Source organism: Petaurus breviceps, unplaced genomic scaffold (genome assembly GCF_028583685.1).
Source record: "Petaurus breviceps papuanus isolate PSGF00001 unplaced genomic scaffold, PetGlider_PUasm1.0 90617, whole genome shotgun sequence".
Taxonomy (NCBI): Eukaryota; Metazoa; Chordata; class Mammalia; order Diprotodontia; family Petauridae; genus Petaurus; species Petaurus breviceps.
In genome coordinates this window covers 290,081-299,322 of record NW_027187287.1, presented here as the reverse complement: position 1 = coordinate 299,322, position 9,242 = coordinate 290,081, and positions in this window count along the sequence as shown.

Sequence of the window (9,242 nt, the reverse complement as noted above, 5' to 3'; positions counted from 1 at the left end):
AAAGACCTCCATTTGGGTATTAAGTGCTGTGTTTAAACTTGTTGTAACTCTGGGGTAGATTCAATTGTGATCCAGGGGTGGGGAACTTTTGACCTTTTTGTGTTCTGTGATTGAACAAATGAATGTACTTTATTTATGATTGGAAACTAATCTCCATTTGAGAAGAGAGGCTTTGTGATGGACTAAATGAAGGTACAGCCTAGGTGTGGAGTAGTATTTAGAACAGAGACTTTGTAATTGATTGAATGAATGTAAGGTCCTGGGGTGGGGTAGTACTTGGAGATTATTTAATCACACTTAGTAAATGCTGTATTTTGAATGATGTCATATTTTGATCTTCTCTGTTCTTAATTTGTCACTGAATAAAATGGAGAGCACCTATGCTGGTATTTTGAACCTTGGGAAGTTGCCTTTGCTTGGCATTACATTACAGCCATCCAGTACAAAAGGATTTTTGGTTTTCTGGAACACAGCAGCTTCTTGGGAACAAAAGGGGAAAGTGGGAAGTGCAGTAAGTTTCTATCCCTAACACAAGTTAATACCAGCCTAAATAACCAACTATAAATCTACATAGTATAAATCTATCAGTTATAATTATCAATACATAATGGACTAATTAATCATAACTCTTATTCTAATAGCATTAACTATCAGAATTTACTCAAACTTTTAGGCCAGTTACACGGTACAACTATACTTCACTTAAAACCAATTCACAGGCAAGTCAAGACATCAATTGATGTCTTGAAGTCCTTTTTACTCCTCTTGTTCCTATTTGAAAATGAAAGGACACACAACACAACTCAAACCTAATCCTATTCTATTTGATTACCTAATACAATCAGTAATACTCATTAAATGACAATAAACTGAGTAGAAGCTGATCAAATTGAGTAGGGGATCAAAACTATTCTCATGAGGTAGGGGGTGGAACCACTTAAATCTCCCTTTCATTTGAACTGTTGAAAAAGGGCAGAACATACACACCTAGTACTTGGTGTAGAAATATATTCAATTCAACAGGGAAACTGGAGGGAACAATAAGAAGGGAAAGGGGAAAATAGAAGGAAAGATAGATTCAGGGAGGGATTAGTTATAAGCAAAACAAACCCTAAACTTGAAGTGGAGATCAGGAAGATCTTTCCTCTTAGGAAAGAAAGAATAGAGACAGCCTGTAGTAAAGAGGGGGTAGAAAACAAAGAGAGGTAAAAGGACAGAGAGGAATATGTAATTAATGATCATAACCATGAATAGGGATGGGATATGAATGTGACTGAGGAGAGCAGAATGAATTAGAAAATCCAGATCCAACAATATGTTATTTACAGTAAATACACTTGAAACAAAAAACTATTACAGAGCTAAAATAAGGGATTGTACCAAACTCTATTATACATCTCAACTGAACTAAAAAAAAAAGCAAGAGGTAAAAACTGCTTTTAAGCAGGAAAATAGCAGAAATAGAACATTAAAAGAGATAAACAGAGAAACTACTTTTTACTTGAAAGATACCATAGATAGCAAATTAATCTCAATACATAAAAAATATTCCCTGAATGGCATAACATCAAAATACTTAAAGGAAAGACTAAACAAGTTATTGAGAAGATTAAGGAGGAGAACCTGAAGAAGTAGACTCAGGAAGGATAGGGAAATGTTTGGTGACTGGACCAGGTAAGTGTGATAAGGGGAGTGAAATAGTTACTATGGAAAAATTGATAAAATAGATCAGTGTTTGAGGCAAATTGGTGAAGAAGGTAGGAGATTAGTGAAGTATTTAATAGAAGGTGGATGTGGATATGATTATAGAGCAGGAGAGACTAAGAAAAGGAAGATCAGTTATTGAGAATTAATGACAGGATGTAAAATCAAGTCGGAAGGTTAGGGTTCAGATATAAACATAAGTAGCTTAAATAAACAAAGCTAGAAACCTCAAGAATCATGGTAAATAGGTGAAATTGTTCAGTGAATGGCATGGAGTATGTGATGATTGTAGTTCTGTCACAGCCTAGTGACTGTTATCTATGTTTCAAATGAAGGTTAATCTCCTCCTACAGAATAGGGTAAAGGAACTTGAACAATGCTTCTCTACATGCCAAGTCCTTAGGGAGAATGAGGGGTTTCTAAAGGAAACAGATGCAAAGATTCAATGTTCATAAATGAGTTACAGGGAGAAATGGACTATAAAACAATAATAGTGGGACACCTTAATATACCCCTCTGAAAGCTAGGAAATCTAACAAAAAATCAATTAAAAAAAGCTAAGAACCTGAATGAATTTTAGAAAATTTAGAGTAACTTAGCCTCTATGTGCCCTTGCTTTCTTACCTCCCAGGGTTTATTTTGAGGATGATGAAATGATATTCATAAAGCATTTTATAAACATTAAACCTAAATACATAAATTCCAGCTACAGTTTTGATGATGATATCATAGGGCATAAAAACTTTACAAATACTTGTAGAAAAGCTGTCATATTAAACACTTCCTTTACTGACCACTGACAATAAAAACTATATTAAATAAAGAGCCATCAAAGAAAGGATTAAAAATCAGCTGGAGACTAATTAAATTAATATTAAAGAATTAATTAGTAGGTCAAAGAATAAATCTCATAAATGATAGATAATTTCATTAAAGATAATGTAGCCCAAGTAACAACAAAAATAGATGATGTACAGTGGATAGAATGCCAGGTCTGGAATCAAGAAGACTGATCTTTCTGAGTTCAAATCTGGCCTCAGATACTTACTAGCTGTGTGACCACTTAATCCTGTTTGCCTCGGCTTCCTCATCTGTAAAATGAACTGTAAAAGAAAATGGCAAAACACTCTAGTATCTTTGCCAAGAAAACCCCAAATGGGGTCATGAAGAGTTGGACATGACTGAAAAACAACTCAACAGCCTAAATAGTCTTTGGGTAAACACAGATTTCTAAATACTTTCATTAGCAAAAGAGAGAAAGAATCAATCAGTGAATTGAGCATTCAACAAGAAAAAAACCCTAGAAAAATAAACAAAATTAGTATCTCCAATTAAGCACCATAATAGAAATCCCCCAAGGAATAGATTACTAAAACTGAAGCAACAGAACCATTGAAGTAATAAGTGGAACAAGGAACCTTAAAAAAATACAGTAAAATGGATAAACCATGACCTAATTTGATTGAAAAAGAAAAAGAGGAAGATCAAATTACTTGGTATCAATAATGAAAAAAGAAGATGTGCAACAAATGAAGAAATAAAAGTTTGTAATAAGAATTATTTTGCTTAATTTTATGTCAACAAAAGTAATACTTTGAATGAAATAGATGAATGTTTTCAAAAGTATAAAATGCTTGGTTTAATGGGACAAGAAATAGAAAATTTAAGCAACTCTTTCTCAGGAAAATAACAAACCCACACCTCATTCCCCAGGACCAAATGAATTCACAAGTGAATTCAATTGAACTTTTAAAGAACAATTAATTCACTTATTATACAAACTATTTGCAAAAATAGCAAAAGTAGAGGTTCTTCTATTATTATATATTTTCTATATTCCTTCTATCACATAAATATTATCTTAGTACCTACATCAGAGAGTCAAAACAGAGAAATAAACCTGTAGACCAATATCTCTAATGAACAGTGATGCAAAAAATTTAAACACAATATTAAACAAGAAGCTATAGCAGTATATCACAAATATTATACACTATGACCAGGTTGGATATATTCCACTGATAATTTAATATTGGGAAAACTCTAAAGACAACCAATCATATTAATAGCAAAAATAACAAACATCTTATTATAGAAATGGATGCAGAAAAAAATTTTGAACAACCTTTCCAATAAAATTAGAGGTGAAGCAAAAATAAACACCCTTTCTATTTGACATAGTGCTAGAAATGCTAACTGCAGTAAAAAGACAAGAAAAAGAAATTGAGAGAATAAGCACAGGTAAAGAAAAACAAAATTATTGCTTTTTGCTGACTATATGACAGTGTGTTTAGAGAAGCCTAGACAATCAACTAAAAATGCAATACAAACAATGACTAACTTCAAAAAAGTTGCAAGATATAATTCTACACAAATTATCAGTATTTCTGTGTAATACCAACGAAGCCCAGCAGGAATATGTAAAATAATTATAAACTATATGCATAAATTACTTGGGAATCTACTTACCAAGATACATAAGAACTATGTAACTACAATTACAAAACACTTTACAGAAATAAAGACATACTTTGATAATTGGGGAAATATTAATTGCTCATGAGTAGGCTAAGTCAAAATAACAAAAATTATTTTATTATATTAATTTACTTTTACAGTGCTATACCAAGAAAACTATTAAAGTATTGCTTTATAAAACTAGAAAAAAATAATTTAAAAATTCATTTGGAGGAACAAAAAGTCAAGAATCTGAAGTGAAGTAATGAAAAAAAGTGGAAGGGACCCTAGCAACACCACTTCTCAAACTATGCCATAAAACAATAATTATCAAAATAATTTGTAATTGGTAAAAAAGACACCAATTATTACATAACATACAGAATGAAATTTACCCAATAGTCTAGTGCTTGATAAACTTGCAGATCCCAGCTACTGAACAAAGACTTACTTTTTGACAAAAACTAATGGGAAAACTGGATAGTAATCTATCAGAAACTAGGTTTAGAACAACACCTCACACCTTATGCCAAGAAAAGCTCTAGATGGACATGTAACCCAGATATGAATGGTCACATCTTAAATAAATTACAGGAACAAGGTAGGGGCGTCACTTTTCAGATCTATGGATAGGGGAAGAATTCCTTAGAAACAGGGGATAGAAAGTACCACAAAAGATAAAATGTACAATTTTTATTAAATAAAGATTTTTGCAAAAATGAATCTAATGTAGCTAAAATTAGAAAGGAAACAATTAACTTGGAAAAATACTTATGGCAAGTTTGTCTAACAAAGGTCTTATTTCTAGGACACACAAGGAACTAAATCAGATTTATAAGAATAAGAGTCATTCTTCAATTGATTAAAAAAAATCTATGGATATAAACAGGTAGTTTTCATGGGAACAAAATCAATCTATCTACAACTGTATGAAAAGAGACTCCAAATCATTAATAATTAGACAAATTCAAACTAAAGCTGTTCTGAGGTTTTGCCTCACATCTATCAAATTGGTGTAAAAAAAAAAAAGAAAATGACAATTGTTGGAGGGGATTTGGAAAAGCAGGACTGTTGGTAGAGAAATTCTGGAAAGCAATTTGGAGCTATGCCCGCAAAGTTACAACATAGTTCCCTTTTACACAATAATAATAATATTAGGTCTCTCCACCAAAGATATCAAAGAAAGAGAAAAAGGTGTTATATTTACAAAAATATTTATAGCAACTCTTTTTCTGGTGACAGAGAACTAGAAACTAAGTGGGAGGTGTGTCCAACATCTGGGGAATGAATGATCAGATTATGGTATGTAAATGTAATTGAATTTTATTATGCTGTAAGAAATGAAGAGAAAGTTTTAGAGAAATCTAGCAAGTGTTATATGAACTGAAGCAGAGGTGGAATCAAGATGGTGGAATAAAATCAGGAACTTGCTTGAGCTCCTGCTCTAACCACCTCTAAAATAATACCTGTAAAAAATGATCTAATGGGTGGCTAGGTAGCACAGTGAATAGAGCACTGGCCCTGGAGTCAGGAGGACCTGGGTTCAAATCTGGCCTCAGACACTTAACAAAAAAAAAAAACTAGCTGTGTGACCTTGGGAAAGTCACTACAAAAAAATGACTGTATACAAATTTTAGAGCTGCAGAACCCACAAAGTGACAGAGAGAAATAAAACTCCCACTGAAGGCAGCCTGGTAGGCCGACAGGAAGGTTTTATCGCACTGAACTGGGAACAGAGAACAGTCCCCCATGAGCCACTCTGGCCCAGACCTCATGGCCCAGACCCACTAGAGCAGACTTCAGGAGAGTCAATCACTGGCAGCTGTGGCAGTTTCCAGACTTCTTAATTTATAAACATCAAAGAGAAAGTAAAAGGTCAGTGGAGAACCCTGTTGGAACTGGGTAAGAGAAGAGCATGGCCTGGCCCCTAATCCTGGGGCTGCAGAGGTGGCGATGGCTACAGCTACCACCTCCTGAACTTCAGGCCTACAGATTGTAGGGAGACCAAGCAACCATTCAGAGGGTAATCCCTTTTGCTTTGACTTGCTTGGATCTGGGTCACAGTCTTGGGTGGTGGTCCTGGGGTGGTGACTATAGAGAGCGTGCCCTCTTCATAGCTCTGACAAAAGTTTTGACAACAGCTGCAAAAAAACCCCAGAAATTTGGGACACAGTACTCTCCACTCTGGAAGCAGAGTTCTATAGTGGCAAAAAGCTCAAAAGTCAAGTAATTGGCTGGCAAGATGAGCAAACAGAGGAAGCACAATCAGAAAATAGAATCTTTTTTGAGGGACAAAGAGGATCAAAACATAGACCCAGAAGAATACAACAAAGTCAAAACTCCCACATCAAAACCCTCCAAGAAAAGTATGAACTGATCGCAGTCCATGGAGGAGCTCAAGAAGGATTTTGAAAATCAAGTAAGAAAAGTAGAGGAAAAATTGGGAAGAGAAATGAAAATCATGCAAGAAAAATGAGTCAACAGCCTGACTGAAGAAAATAACACCTTAAAAAACAGACTAACTCAAATGGCAAAAGAGTTCCAAAAAGCCAATGAGGAGAAGAATGCTTTAAAAAGCAGAATTGACCAGAAGGAAAAGGAATTTCAAAAGCTCGCTGAAGAAAATAATTCCTTCAAAATTAGACTGGAGCAAATGGAAGCTAATGACTTTATGAGAAATCAAGATATTATGAACTGAAGCAGAGTAAAGTAAACAGAACCTGGAAAACATTTCATATTTTAACATCAATACTGTAAAAATGAACACTTCTAAAAGACTTAAAAACTTTGATCAGCAAAATGATCAATTTTAATTCCAGATGACTTACGATGAAGAATGCTCCCTACTGCATGATAGAGACCTCATATGCAAAATGAGAAATACATTCTTGGACATAGTCAATGTGAGAATTTATTTAGCTAGATTATGCTTGTATGATGCATATGTTCTCTTTCTTTTTCTTTTTTCCCCCAATGGTTGGGGGAAGGTAAAGGGAGAAAAAAAATAAACGTTTGATCATTGTAAACACAAAAATCAATCAATAAAATGTTTTTTAAAAATGCTCAGAAGAGACTTTTAAAAATTGGGGAAATAATGCCAGTAGAGGCTTGAGTTGAAAGCATTAGAGAAGTGAACACCCCACAATCCCTCAAGGTAGGTACTCTAGCACCACAAGAGAAACACAGCCTCCCTGGCTCTGCAAGAGAGGGTCAGAACATATCTGGTTACATGAGTTTTTCTTCCAAAGCATAGCTAATTTTTTTTATTAAAAATATTTTTAATGTTCTTTTGGTACTTGAGAACTCTTTCTTTCTGGATGCTAGCAGCATTTTGTTCTTTTGCCTGAAATCTCTAGATTTGGGTCGACATTCCTGAATGATTTTAGGTTGGAAGTTTTTTCAGAAAGTAACAGATTGATTCTTTTTATTTGCACTTTCAATAGATCTGGGCAATTTCCTTTTATGATTTGAAAACTCACTTAAGAAATATTCTCAGAGCTGAAGTCCTGAGAATAAAATTGTCTGGATAAAGGTAACACAGAAGTCTCTTGATTCCTGTTCCTTTGGTTCTTCCATGATACCACAGTGAATTTATTGTCTGTGTCAGTCAATAAACTTTTATTAAGTACCTACTATGTGTCAAGTACTGTGCTAAGCACTGGGGATATAATGAAAGGTAAAAGATAGCCCTTGCCTTTAAGGAGCTTGCAATCTAATGGGGGAGATAACACATAAAAATAATCTCAAAAGGAAAGGGGGGAAGAGGCACCCAATCCAGGGACATGATGGAGGTCAGAGGAGTGCATCTGGATAGTAAAAGATGAAATGGATGCAATAAGTACCCTCCTTAAATGGAGAATCTGGGAGGAGCTTGCCACTGCCTACCCTTCTAACCTAACCTTCTCCAGTTAGAGAGTAGAGAGGGCCTTTCTCCAGAGGATATTGAGGATGTATAACTTTCAGGGTTGATATGATCTTGCAGGATGATGAGATTCTGGAGAGCACTGATGAAGTCCAGAAGAGTGTATCCTGATGGGAAATGATAAGATGGCTGCCTAGGCACACTCCTTAAATGAAAGATGTGGGGAGGGAGTGGGAAGGGGTCTCACCATTTTCCACCCTCCACCCTCTTCAATCATAAAGAGTGTGACTATGAGCGAGTTACAGTTTCTCTAATGTTTAATTTCCCTGTTTGTAAAATACTACTGTAGCAGCAAGCACCCCAAGCACGTCCTTGGGGTTTGCTGCCCATACAGGTTCTTGGATCTGCTTTGATAAAGGAAAGCAACTCAAAATGGGTTAACAAGCTTACTTTAATCAGTCAGACATATATCGTTTACCTTGTTCAGGGGAAAAAGGTCAGCACCCCGAACTTCAAAGCATACAGGCAGAATTATCAAGACAGAAATAGATCAAGTAGACAGATTTCCAAACTGTCCAACCATTACATCCATACCTAGTCAACATCTGGGTTTCCACATCTGGGTTTTTCAAAGCCGGGGGGGCCCTGGACAACGGCTTCCCAGAATATAGATCAAATCACAGAACACTTGTCAAAGTGAGCCCCCAAAACAAAGCCTCACATCAGGGCTTATATAGCCTTCTCCTGTCTCAGAGAATGTAACAACCTTATTGACCCACTGGCCAATCAAGAAGTATCTACTGAAAAACAAGCCTCCCACCCCAGGCTTCAGGTGCACTTTAGCCTAGGGGCAGGGAAGATCTTCCAAATTTGCTTTCCCATTACAACTACCCATCTTTGGAAAGAGTTTTGTAAACTTTAAATCTCTATGTAAGTGTGAGATAGGCTTATTATAAAGTGCTATACAGATGTTTAAAAAATATAGTATCAAGATTGTTTGATCATAGATTTCAGAGAGTCTATTAATTCTTAATTTCTATCTCCCTGACTTGCTTTCCAGGTCAATTGTTTTTGATAGTTAGATACCTTACTTCTTCTGCTTCTTTCACTCTTTTGTCTAACCCTTCTTACCTGATGGAATTATTGAGGTCATTGTTTCATTCTATATTTGAGGGATCCCCTTTTTGTTGTAGGCTGTTTGTGTTCTAGCTTTTTTTTT